The sequence below is a fragment of the Bubalus kerabau genome, chromosome 1 (assembly GCF_029407905.1).
Source record: "Bubalus kerabau isolate K-KA32 ecotype Philippines breed swamp buffalo chromosome 1, PCC_UOA_SB_1v2, whole genome shotgun sequence".
In the NCBI taxonomy this organism is placed as follows: domain Eukaryota; kingdom Metazoa; phylum Chordata; class Mammalia; order Artiodactyla; family Bovidae; genus Bubalus; species Bubalus kerabau.
This window is the reverse complement of record NC_073624.1, coordinates 153,388,645-153,401,807: the sequence shown is the minus strand read 5'-3', so window position 1 is coordinate 153,401,807 and position 13,163 is coordinate 153,388,645. Positions and strand designations below refer to the sequence as shown.

At 38.4% G+C, this 13,163-nt stretch overlaps 1 protein-coding gene and 1 pseudogene across 3 annotated transcripts in view; one reads left to right on the top strand and one right to left on the bottom strand.

The window, feature by feature from the left end:
- The window catches only part of ADK (adenosine kinase), a 569,627-nt gene that overhangs the window by 332,651 nt on the left and 223,813 nt on the right, over positions 1-13,163 (bottom strand). The gene's annotated exons all lie outside the window — the stretch shown is intronic.
- On the top strand, positions 2,337-3,286 carry LOC129641233 (axin interactor, dorsalization-associated protein-like; annotated as a pseudogene).

Genomic DNA, 13,163 nt, shown 5'->3' with positions numbered 1-13,163 from the left:
TTTTATGTTATGTGGATTTTACTTCAGTGAAAAAAGAACACACAAAAAAAGGAAAGCCTATTTATCCTGCTAACATTACCCACTGAGGCATTCTAAAGAAGCAACATCACAAAATTTGTCTTTTAGTAGGGTTTTCAGCAGCTCTGTAGAAGACAAATTGGTGGAGAGACAAATAGCTGTAGTGAGAACAGAGGGAAATCATCCTATAATTGAGAAAAGAACAAATGAGAGTAAGGGAGGAAGGAGTATCAGAGAAAAATAGAGGGGAACAGTGAAACCCAGGAGAGACTTTTTAAGACTGCCAAGCAGATAAAGGAGAGGAAATCACAAACAGTGCCTGACACTTCAGCTCAGTGTCCGAATATGTCAGAAAATGAGCTGGAAGTCATCTGTTAAGGGGCTATAAGAACCCAAGAGAAAACAGTGGGTAAAGTTTTAAAGAAGGAAAGAAACACTGCAAGAATTAAAAGAAGAAGATCCAGCTATGGAAAAGGAGGGAGAGGAACCAGAAAAGGAGGAAAACCTGAGGAACAAGTATCACAGAAGCGAAGCCAGAGAGGATTAAAGCTTCAAACTGGTGGTAGGGTCAACACTGATAAATGAGTCAAATGAGATGAGAACTATAAAGTGTTCAGTGGATTGGATGACCAAATCATAATCAGTGGCTCCTACTACCTGAGTTTCAGAGAAGTGGTAAGAACAATGAAGAGATAAAGAAGTATAGACTACATTTTCAAGAATTTCAACTGAAAATGAAACTAGATAGATAAGGCAGATTTTGGAGAGAGATTTTCTTATTTTATATTGGGATGGGAGAGAAATTAAGCACATTTATAACAAAGACAGTGAAGACCAGGGAGGGGATAAGATTTGAAGGTAGACTCAAGGATGAGAAGAAAAGCACAAATGAAGGATGTTAGATATAAAATGAAAGTGGAATAACTAATTCTCAAATATTAGATAGAAACAATGAAATAAAGATATGGATGCAGTTAAGCGTGACTACACAACAAGACACTGAAAACACTTCTTGAAAGCCAAAACAGTTGCTTAGTTGAGAAGCTGGGAAGGTATCTCCTGGTACAGGGATGAGAGAGTGGGTAGATGTGAGGATAGGAAAAAATTATTAACAAAAAATCTAGAGAAAATAAGAGAGAAAGCTAAAAGCAAATTAAAGAACTGAAAAGAAGTTTCACCACCTACCCTGTTGCTGAGAATGTAAACTGGTGCAGCCACTTACACGTAATGGGGAACATTACAAAGGTTCCTTAAAAAACTAAGAATAGAGTTGCCATATAATTGTGCAGTCCTACTCCTGGGAATATATCTAGGAAAACTCTTACTTATACACCGTGATGTTCACAGCAGTGCTATTTAGAGTAACTAAGGGTGGCTCAGTCATTCAAGAACTCGCCTGCATGCAGGAGACCCACGTTCGATCCCTGAGTTGGACGATTCCCTGCAGAAGGGAATGGCTACTCACTCCAGTCTTCTTGCCTAAAGAATTTCATGGACAGAGGAGCCTGGCGAGTTACAATCCACGGGGTTGCAAAGAGTTGGACATGAGTGAGCCACTAACAAGATGTGGAAGTAACCTAAATGTCCAGGAAGTAAGTCAGATAGAGGAAAGCAAATATTACATGATGTCACTTATTTGTGGAATTTTAAAAGACGATACAAATGAACTTACTTACAAAACAGAAATAGACACACAGACAGAGAAAATAAGCTTATGGTCACCAACAGGATAAGTCAAGAGTTTGGAATTAACTTCTATACACAGCTACATAGAAAACAAGCAAACAACAAGGATCTATTGTGTAACACAGAGAACTATATCCAGTATGCTGTGATAAACTATAATGGAAAAGAATCTAAAAAAGAATAAATATATATAATAAATTTTATATATATAATCACTTTGGTGTACACTTGAAACTAACACAACATTGTAAATTAATAACTCAATTAAAAAAAGGAAAGAAAAGACGTTTCAGGGCGCAACTAAGTTACTTTGCCTATTTACAAAGAGCACGCATGATTTTATACAAATTTCTACTCATCAGTGGAATCAAGATTGCTGGGAGAAATATCAATAACCTCAGATATGAAGATGATATCTAAAGGCAAAAAGTGAGGAGAAACTCTTAATAAAGAGCCTCTTGATGAGGGTGAAAGAGGAGAGTTAAAAAGTTGGATTGAAACTCAATGTTAAACAAACTAAGACCATGGCATCTGGTCCCATCATTTCATGGCAAACAGAAGAAGAAAAAGTGCAAGTAGTGACAGTTTTTCTTTTCTTGAGCTCCAAAATCACTCAGGTGGTGACTGCAGCCATGACATTAAAAGACACTTGGTAAGGCAAATGGGCTTCGGCGGCCCCTTGGCGGGTGGCAGCAGTGGCCATAGCGCTTCCTCCTGGCCTTGTTCATGTCGGGGCCAGGCCCAGGGAACATGACGCCCTAGAGCCTGGCCTTTCCTGGGGTAGGGGTGGGAGGGGACGGGGTGGGGACCAGCCATGTCAGAGGTGACTCGAAGTCTGCTGCAGCGCTGGGACGCCAGTTTTAGTAAAGGCAGATCTGAAGAAGCTAGAACCAATCCTAAAGAATATTCTTACGTATAATAAAGAATTCCCATTTGATGTTCAGCCTGTCCCTTTAAGAAGAATTTTAGCACCTGGTGAAGAAGAAAATTTGGAATTTGAAGAAGAAGAAGAGGGTGGTGCTGGATTAGGGTTTCCTGATTTCTTTCCTGCCAGAGTTCCCAGTACTTAATTACCAAGGTTGCCATCAGAAACAGAAACGACGTTACTATCAGAATTGAGAAAACTGGCCTGAAAGATGCCAGGCAATGCACTGATCCCTATATTACAGTTAGGGTAAAAGACCTGAATGGCACAGATTTAACTCCTGTGCAAGATACTTCTGTGGCTTCAAGAAAAGAAGATACATATGTTCATTTTAATGTAGACATTGAGCTCCAGAAGCACGCTGAAAAATTAACAAAAGGGGCAGCTATTTTTTTTTTAATTCAAACACTACAAGCCTAAAGAAAGGTTTACCAGTACCGAGTGTTTTGCTTTCATGGAGATGGATGAAATTAAACCTAGGATAATTGTAATAAAACTATACAAGAAACCCATTGACTTTAAAAGAAAGAAATTGCAATTACTGTCCAAGAAACCACTTTATCTTCATCTGCATCAAACTTTCCAAAAGCAATGATCCTGACATGAGCATCCTGGAACTTCTGTGAATCTCACCACTCCACAGAATCCATCATAGCTCTGTGTAGCATACGCACCCCTCAACAGGCAGGAAGCAAGCCGGACACAGGTTGGCAGACCAGAGTGAGTTCATTACAAGCTTTAGTACAGAATTCAAAGTTCAGCATCACTGAAGAAAACAGACTCCTTTGGATACAGGCTTATTGTAGATCTTGAAACATTTTCACTTTCTTATTAATTGTGCAATTAATAGTCTCTTTTCTAATCTACCACTACTCCCGCCCTGCTTCCTGGAACAACACTGTTGTGGTTGGGATGTTCTTGTCTTCGAACATAATACAGCAATAAGAATGTGCTAGAATGTCCACTTCTGCTCCAATATGCTCTTTAGCAAACTTTGGGTGATGTGAGGAGGAAAGCATGAGACTTCGTTAGAGGAAATGGGACCAATTATGCTGCCCAAGGTAACTTTGGAAGTTTATAGCCTGCTCCTTAGGGACAGCCTCAATTCACCCCATCTCATGGCTTTCCTGCTGAGAAATCATGTGCCTTGGCCAGTCTCCCACATGGGAATATTTGCAGGTTGTAGCTGGGATTTTTCCAGATGACCAGATTGTTCTTCTGAAAGTGACCACATTTTTAGTCATGTTGGTTAGCTTTTTTCCTATATCACATTGTTACTCTTTCTGATAGTGATTCTAGGGTTAATGATGAAACCATCCCAGAATAATTACAAATTCTTAGTGGAGTTATAATGTCTTCTAAATCATGTAATCTAAAAATAATTTGAGTCAGATGCTAATGAGATATTGCAGGAACAACTGCTATTTTTCTGACAAGTGATTACAAAACCTTAAAACCTGCATACCTCTTCTACAGTGATGAGTATGCAAATCTGGAGATATTCTATTTTTTTTAATATAGGTAGATAGGATTGCAATTTATTTCCTGTTTAAATATACTGACATTCATCCATATGGAAATACGCAAGTCATTAGCTTATTATAATATGACTATTTACATTCTTTTGACTTAATAATGGAGCCTGGATAAAACTTTCATAGTACATACACAGTGGTTATTTTACACAGAACAAGAAGATTTGGGGTGGATGTTCTGTGGGTCAGACGTGGAGCCCACATATTTAATATTCACTATTTTAAATGACCAACGCCAGAAGGCACAGAACGCAGTGCCCGTGCGTGGCCTATTTTTAAACTAGTGTAACAAGCCTGACCTTGGACGAGGGGTGTCTCCTCATGGTAAGGAGCAGCGGCTGCACTTTGCTGGAGCAGCCGTGAAGAAATACCCTACGTCCAAGGTTAGAGAAACCCAAGTAAGACGGTAGGTGTTGTGAGAGGGCATCAGAGGGCAGATACACTGAAAGCATAATCACAGAAAACTAGTCAATCTAATCACACTAGGACCACAGCCTTGTCTAACTCAATGAAACTAAGCCATGCCGTGCTGGGTCACCCAAGATGGGCGGGTCATGGTGGAGAGATCTGACAGAATGTGGTGCACTGGAGAAGGGAATGGCAAACCACTTCAGTATTCTTGCCTTGAGAACCCCATGAACAGTATGAAAAGGCAAAATGATAGGATACTGAAAGAGGAACTCCCCAGGTCGGTAGGTGCCCAATATGCTACTGGAGATCAGTGGAGAAATAACTCCAGAAAGAATGAAGGGATGGAGTCAAAGCAAAAAGAATATCCAGCTGTGGATGTGACTGGTGATAGAAGCAAGGTCCGATGCTGTAAAGAGCAGTATCACATAGGAACCTAGAATGTTAGGTCCAAGAATTAAGGCAAATTGGAAGTGGTCAAACAGGAGATGATGAGTGAACGTCAACATTCTAGGAATCAGCGAACTAAAACGGACTGGAATGGGTGAATTTAACTCAGATGACCATTATATCTACTACTGTGGGCAAGAATCCCTTAGAAGAAATGGAGTAGCCATCATGGTCAACAAAAAAGTGCAAAATGAAGTACTTGGATACAATCTCAAAAATGACAGAATGATCTCTGCTCGTGTCCAAGGCAAACCATTCAATACCACAGTAATCCAAGTCTATGCCCCAACCAGTAACGCTGAAGAAGCTGAACGGCTCTATGAAGACCTACAAGACCTTTTAGAACTAGCACCCAAAAAAGATGTCCTTTTCATTATAGGGGACTGGAATGCAAAAGTAGGAAGTCAAGAAACACTTGGAGTAACAGGCAAATTTGGCCTTGGAATACGGAATGAAGCAGGGCAAAGGCTAATAGAGTTTTGCCAAGAGAATCTACTGGTCATAGCAAACACCCTCTTCCAACAACACAAAAGAACACTCTACACATGGACATCACCAGATGGTCAACACCGATATCACACTGATTATATTCTTTGCAGCCAAAGACGGAGAAGCTCTATACAGTCGGCAAAAACAAGACTGGGAGTGACTGTGCCTCAGATCATGAACTCCTTATTACCAAATTCAGACTTATATTGAAGAAGTGGGGAAACCACTAGACCATTCAGGTAGGACCTGAAAAAATCCCTTATGACTATACAGTGGAAGTAAGAAATAGATTTAAGGGACTAGATCTGATGGATAGAGTGCCTGATGAACTATGGATGGAGGTTCATGACACTGTATAGGAGATAGGAATCAAGACCAACTCCAAGAAAAAGAAATGCAAAAAAGCAAGATGGCTGTCTGAGGAGGCCTTAGAAATAGCTGTGAGAAGAAGAGAAGTGAAAAGCAAAGGAGAAAAGGAAAGATATAAGCATCTGAATGCAGAGTTCCAAAGAATAGCAAGAACAGAGATAAGAAAGCCTTCCTCAGTGATCAATGCAAAGAAATAGAGAAAAACAACAGAATGGGAAAGACTAGAGATCTCTTCAAGAAAATGAGAGACCAAGGGAACATTTCATGCAAAGATGCACTTGATAAAGGACAGAAATAGTATGGACCTAAAAGAAGCTGAAGATATTAAGAAGAGGTGGCAAGAATACACAGAAGACTGTACAAAAAAGATCTTCATGACCAAGATAATCACGATGGTGTGATCATTCACTTAGAGCCAGACATCCTGGAATGTGAAGTCAAGTGGGCCTTAGAAAGCATCACTACGAACAAAGCTAGTGGAGGTGATGAAATTCCAGTTGAGCTATTTCAAATCCTGAAAGATGATGCTGTGAAAGTGCTGCACTCAATATGCCAGCAAATTTGGAAAACTCAGCAGTGGCCACAGGACTGGAAAAGGTCAGTTTTCATTCCAATTGCAAAGAAAGGCAATGCCAAAGAATGCTCAAACTACTGCACAATTGCACTCATCTCACACGCTAGTAAAGTAATGCTCAAAATTCTCCAAGCCAGGCTTCAGTAATACGTGAACCGTGAACTTCCTGATGTTCAAGCTGGTTTTAGAAAAGGCAGAGGAACCAGAGTTCAAATTACCACATCTGCTGGATCATGGAAAAAGCAAGAGAGTTCCAAAAAAACATCTATTTCTGCTTTATTGACTATGCCAAAGCCTTTGACTGGGTGGATCACAATAAACTCTGGAAAATTCCAGACCACCTGACCTGCCTCTTGAGAAACCTATATGTAGATCAGGAAGCAACAGTTAGGACTGGACAGGGAACAACAGACTGGTTCCAAATAGGAAAAGGAGTACGTCAAGGCTGGATATTGTCACACTGCTTATTTAACTTTTATGCAGAGTACATCATAAGAAACGCCGGGCTGGAAGAAGCACAAGCTGGAATCAAGACTGCCGGGAGAAATATCAATAACCTCAAATATGCAGATGACACCACCCTTATGGCAGAAAGTGAAGAGGAACTAAAAAGCCTCTTGATGAAAGTGAAAGTGGAGAGTGAAAAAATTGGCTTAAAGCTCAACATTCAGAAAACAAAGATCATGGCATCTGGTCCCATCAGTTCATGGGCAATAGATGGGGAAACGGTGGAAACAGTGTCAGACTTTATTTTTGGGGGCTCCAAAATCACTGCAGATAGTGATTGCAACCAGGAAATTAAAAGACGCTTACTCCTTGGAAGGAAAGTTATGACCTACCTAGATAGCATATTAAAAAGCAGTGATATTACTTTGCCAACAAAGGTCCGTCTAGTCAAGGCTATGGTTTTTCCTGTGGTCATGTATGGATGTGAGAGTTGGACTGTGAAGAAAGCTGAGCACCGAAGAATTGATGCTTTTGAACTGTGGTGTTGGAGAAGACTCTTGAGAGTCCCTTGGACTGCAAGGAGATCCAACCAGTCCATTCTAAAGGAGATCAGTCCTGGGATTTCTTTGGAAGGAATGATGCTAAAGCTGAAACTCCAGTACTTTGGCCACCTCATGCAAAGAGTTGACTCATTGGAAAAGACTCTGATGCTGGGAGGGATTGGGGGCAGGAGGAGAGGGGGACGACAGAGGATGAGATGGCTGGATGGCATCACCGACTCGATGGAAATGAGTTCGAGTGAACTCTAGGAGTTGGTGATGGACAGGGAGGCCTGGTGTGCTACAATTCATGGGGTCACAGAGTTGGACACGACTGAGCTACGGGACTGAAATGAATGAACAAGCCTAGTCATACCATTCAGTATGTTTGCTTTTTAAAATAAGTAACTACAATTAAGTTCCAGCTGTTACACTTCAGGAGACCTAGTCTCCACTTTCAGTTGTCTGTTGAGTGAATTCTCTTTACTATGATAGATGTGCAAATTCCTAACGAAATTGTCTTGCCTCTCATCTTGATTAGGTTAATTCCAAAATCATTCCACCCACAATATCTTGAGGGGATGAAGAATTTGCCTTAATAAATTATCTTGTTTTTCATGCAAAAAAAAAAAAAAAAAGACTTGGTTCTTGGAAGGAAAGCTATGACAAACCCAGAAGTCATTATTTAGTTGCTAAGTTGTGTCCAACTCTTTTGTAATCCCATGGACTGTAGGCCACCAGGCTCCTATGTCCATGGGATTTCCCAAGCACAAATAGTGGAGTGGATTGCCATTTCCTTCTCCAGGGAACCTTTATGACCCAGGGGTCAAACCTCTGTCTCCTGCATTGCAAGTGGATTCTTTACCACTGACTCACCAGAGAAGCCCCCGTGACAAGCCCAGATAGTATATTAAAAAGCAAAGATACCACTTTGTCAACAAAGATCCATATAATCAAAGCTATGGTTTTTCCAGTATTCGTGTATGGATGTGAGAGTTGGACCATAAAGAAGGCTGAGCACTGAAGAATTGATGCTTTCAAATTGTGGTGCTGGAGAAGACTTTTGACAGTCCCTAGGACAGCAAGGAGATCAAACCAGTCAATCCTAAAGTAAATCAACTGTGAATACTCATTGGAAGGACTGACGCTGAAACCTCAAAACTATGGCCACCTGATGCAAAGAGGCCACTCACTGAAAAAGACCCTCATGCTAGTAAAGATTGAAGGCAACAGAAGACGCAGGTAGGAGAGGATGAGACAGTTAGATGGCATCATCAACTCCGTGGACATGAATTTGAGCAAATTCAGGGAGACAGTGGAGTACAGAAGAGCTTGGTGTGTGAAGTCCATGTGGTTGCAGAGTCAGACACGACTTAGTAACTGAACACCACCTCCAACCCATTGCTTATACAGAAATCACCCAGATTTCTCACATGCTATGCAATTTCAAATAACTATGTTTCAGAATATCACAAACTAGACAGTATTTATAAATTACATATCTTGATCAATTTTTTCATAATAGTTTCACTGTACTTAGAAAATATGGCTATATTTACATATAGATCTGTACAGATATAACAAGTATTTGTTGATGACAGCTTAGTTAAAACAAAAACACCTTTGTCTTCCTCCTGCAGCCAAACGTAAGATAGAGAATTCTTCACTCTGAGGGAGGAAGCTTTAGTCTGTTTCTTATCTCTTAATAGTAACTATAATATATATAATGTGAAACGTATATATTGTGAAAGGGTTTGAAAATAAAACCATATTCATATACAAGTAATCTGTAAGTTTTTGTAGAGATTCTCAAAATAGAAAAGGCTGCATTCTTTTGGTCACAAACAATCTTTACATATATATCTCACAATGAAATCTGAAATAAATGGCCCATAGGTTAGACACAGATAATGTTAAATCAACTGTTCAATGCATCATGCTTAGTTTTAGAAGCCTATGCTAATGCTAAATCTAGGGATTTTTCTAAAATGTTCTATAACTTACATTACAAATGATTCCTCAAAACACAGGATTAATAATACCCAAAATATCACATAAGGAGCGTCACTTAAAATCAATATTTTTGGATATTCAGTTCAGTTCAGTTCAGTTCAGTCACTCAGTCGTGTCCAACTGTCTGCGACCCCATGAATCGCAGCACGCCAGGCCTCCCTGTCCATCACCAACTCCCAGAGTTCACCCAGACTCATGTCCATCGAGTCAGTGATGCCATCCAGCCATCTCATCCTCTGTCGTCCCCTTCTCCTCCTGCCCCCAATCCCTCCCAGCATCAGAGTCTTTTCCAATGAGTCAACTCTTCACATGAGGTGGCCAAAGTACTGGAGTTTCAGCTTTAGCATCATTCCTTCCAAAGAAATCCCAGGGTAATTCTATAACAAGTATAAAGATACTCTCTAATTTTTTTTTTGGCCAGCTTCATGGCACGTAGGATCCTAGTTGTTCAAGCAGGGATCAAAACCATGTCCCCTTCATTGGAAGTATGGAGTCCTAACCACTGGCCTGCCAGGAAATTCCCACAATTTTTATTCAAGGTCATTGTACTTTTATTTTTCAATGTGTTCTAATTATACAAAACCTATATTGTTATAAAAAGAATTTCATCCTGAGACATTCCAGCCACAGCCTATCACATTTTTTAGTGTAACGTATGGGGATGAGGAGGAAAACATTCAGACTGCTCATGAGTCAAAGGTGAAAAGTGAAAGTAAAAGTCGTTCCGTTGTGTCCGACTCTTTGTGACCCCATGGACTATACAGTTGGTCCAGGCCAGAATACTAGAGTGGGCAGCCTTTCCCTTCTCCAAGGGATTGTCCCAACCCAGGGATCGAACCCAGGTCTCCCATACTGCAGGCAGATTCTTTACCAGCTGAGCCACAAGGGAAGCCCAAGAATACTGCAGTGGGTGGCCTATCCCTTCTCCAGCTGATCTTCCCAACCCAGGAGTCAAACTGGGGTCTCTTGCATTGCAGGCGGATCCTTTTTTTTTTTTTTTGTAGGCGGATTCTTTACCAACTGAGCTATCAGAGGGAGAGTCAAAGGTAAAAGTATGCAAATGTGATATAAAATATGTATTTGTCTGCTTTCATCAAATTCTAGCCACTAGCACAATATTTTCTGGTTGTATTATCTACCTATAAAAAATGCCTCAGTTCAAACTACAAGTCTGCTACTTACTAACCATGACCAAGCGAGTACCTTGTGATACACATGTGCAGTGTTATAAATGATCTCAGCTGTTACACAGCTGTGCAAAGTCATTGTTTCCAGAATATGGGGCAAGAGGGCGTGAGAGTGTGGGGCGACAGAGCCTGACTGGCACCATCTTGTTAATTTCCCCACAATAATCATATCTAACTAATTATGAAGTATTATTATATTATTAAATAGTTGAATCACTTACCCAAGATCACTCAGCTACTTGCTAGCAGAGCATGGAGTAGACTTTCTACTTTGTGAGTTCCCATCAGGCCTTTGACTGTTTCTATCATCCCAGATATTTATAAAGTTTTCCATAAGACTATACAAATAATGTCTTCAGCTCTAAATAGCCATAAAAGAGTTAAAGTTCACATTATTTTTGATAAGATATGACATTCATTTAAAAATAATAATTTTTTTCATATCTATTTTAGGACTCCATGGATAATTATCAAAGCATACTAAGGCTGAAGGAACTGTGTTATGGGGGTATCTTTACTATTTATAAAGGAATTGTATTGAGGCCCAGAGATGCAATTTATCCAGCTAAAAAAACTCACATAGGTACTAGAATATTTCTGTGAGAGTCAATGAAGCTGTGTATGTGATTCATTTCAGGGCAGGATAGGATTTGCTGTATGGATAAGAATATAGAAATTACCAGCTTGCCTCTGGCAGTAAACTTACTCCAGATGCTCAAAAGAATGATGAGTTCATTTTTTCCTATTCCCATATGAAACTTCTGCTTAACAGTGGTAATCAGTAGAAAAACTAAAAAAGCCAAAGGTTTACTTGCCTGCATTACAAGTCTTACACTAATTTGTTGAATACATATTTTGACCACTATTTTAAAGTGAGGGTTTTTTGAAAAATGAAAATCTTTATTAATGTAGAATGATTAACAGTGTTTATAAAATCTTACTTCTTCTCCATACATTTTTATGTATGTAATCCAGAAAAACTATTTTTTTTAATCCCTAAGGAACTCTATACACAAAATTAGACATTTCAAAAACAAGACTGCTTCTTTAAAACATTATGAAACACTTTTATAATTTGTATTTAAGTGATTTTAGTGTTCTCACTTTTTAAGATTTTTTTTTTTTAAGGAAAAAAAAAAATGTAAGAAATGTATCCCAGAAGTCAACTGATTAGAGACTGGAAATCAGTGAAAATTTAGACTAACTTGCATTAACTACAAGCTAATTAAACAATTGCATTGGATGAGGCCAATCCATGTTAAAATTACACACTATTATGACTTAAAAGCATTTATCAGTATGCAACAAACTGTCAATATAAAAATTTAAACTATCAGAGAAAAATCTAAATGATACATAAGTTCAACTAAAAAATATGATTATATTTAACATTATAATATTTCTCCATGCCAGAAGATCACGTTATAAGATATAACTATTATACTCATTATTCAATATAATAAAAATCCAGTGTTTAGGAAACTTCAAATCACTATTTTTTAATTCATTTCATGACATGAAAATAAGGGAAATGAATTTACAACTCAAAAAATAACAGAACTTTCAAAATGCAATGAAACTTAATCTTATTAAATATTTCATCGAAGGCCTTAGTAAAAACAAGCTGAGTTTTATAGAAAAAGTAGGAAACAATTTGTAGACTAGTATACTGATTCATGGAAATAAAATAATGAGACAAATCTCACACTTTCATATCAATAGTCCTGATACTTTTATATAAAAATATTTATGTTTGTCTAGAAGAAACACACCTTACATAAAAAGCTACAAACAGATTGAATGTAAAAGGGTGGGAAGTGATGTATCATGCAAATATCCAGAAGAGACCTGAAATGGCTATTGTAATAAAAAAATAGACATAAAAATTAATTAGGTAACTCAGATAAGATGGGTAATACAATGAATAGAATGACCACAAACTACTGAAACTGACTCATGAATAAACACGTAATCTTTAGAAACTAATACAACTAGTGAAGTAATTAGTAATCAAAAACTACCCACAAATGAAAAAGATCAGATGACTTCACCACTGAATTCTAACAAATATTTAAAGAAGAATTTAAAAATTCTCCACAGATTCTTCCAAAAAACAGAAAAAAAAAGACAAACCCCAATTCATTTTATAGAGCAGTATTACCATGATACCAAACCACAGATAGAAATAGGGTAATTACAGACCAATACGTCTTATGAATATAATGTAAAAATCCTCAGTAAAATATTAGCAAAAACAAATCCAGCAATGTATAAAAATGAATTATATAATATAACCAATGAGATTTAATCCCAGGAATGCACGATTGGCTTAACATCTCAAAACCAACTAATGTTATATAGCATATCAACAGTATAGAAAACAAAACTCATATGCTTATGACAACAAATGCAGAAAAGACACCTGGCAAATCTAACACTGTTTCAAGTTAACAGATTCAACAAACTAGTAATAGACAGGAACTTCTTGAATATGATAAAGAACATTTAAGAAAAATACACAGT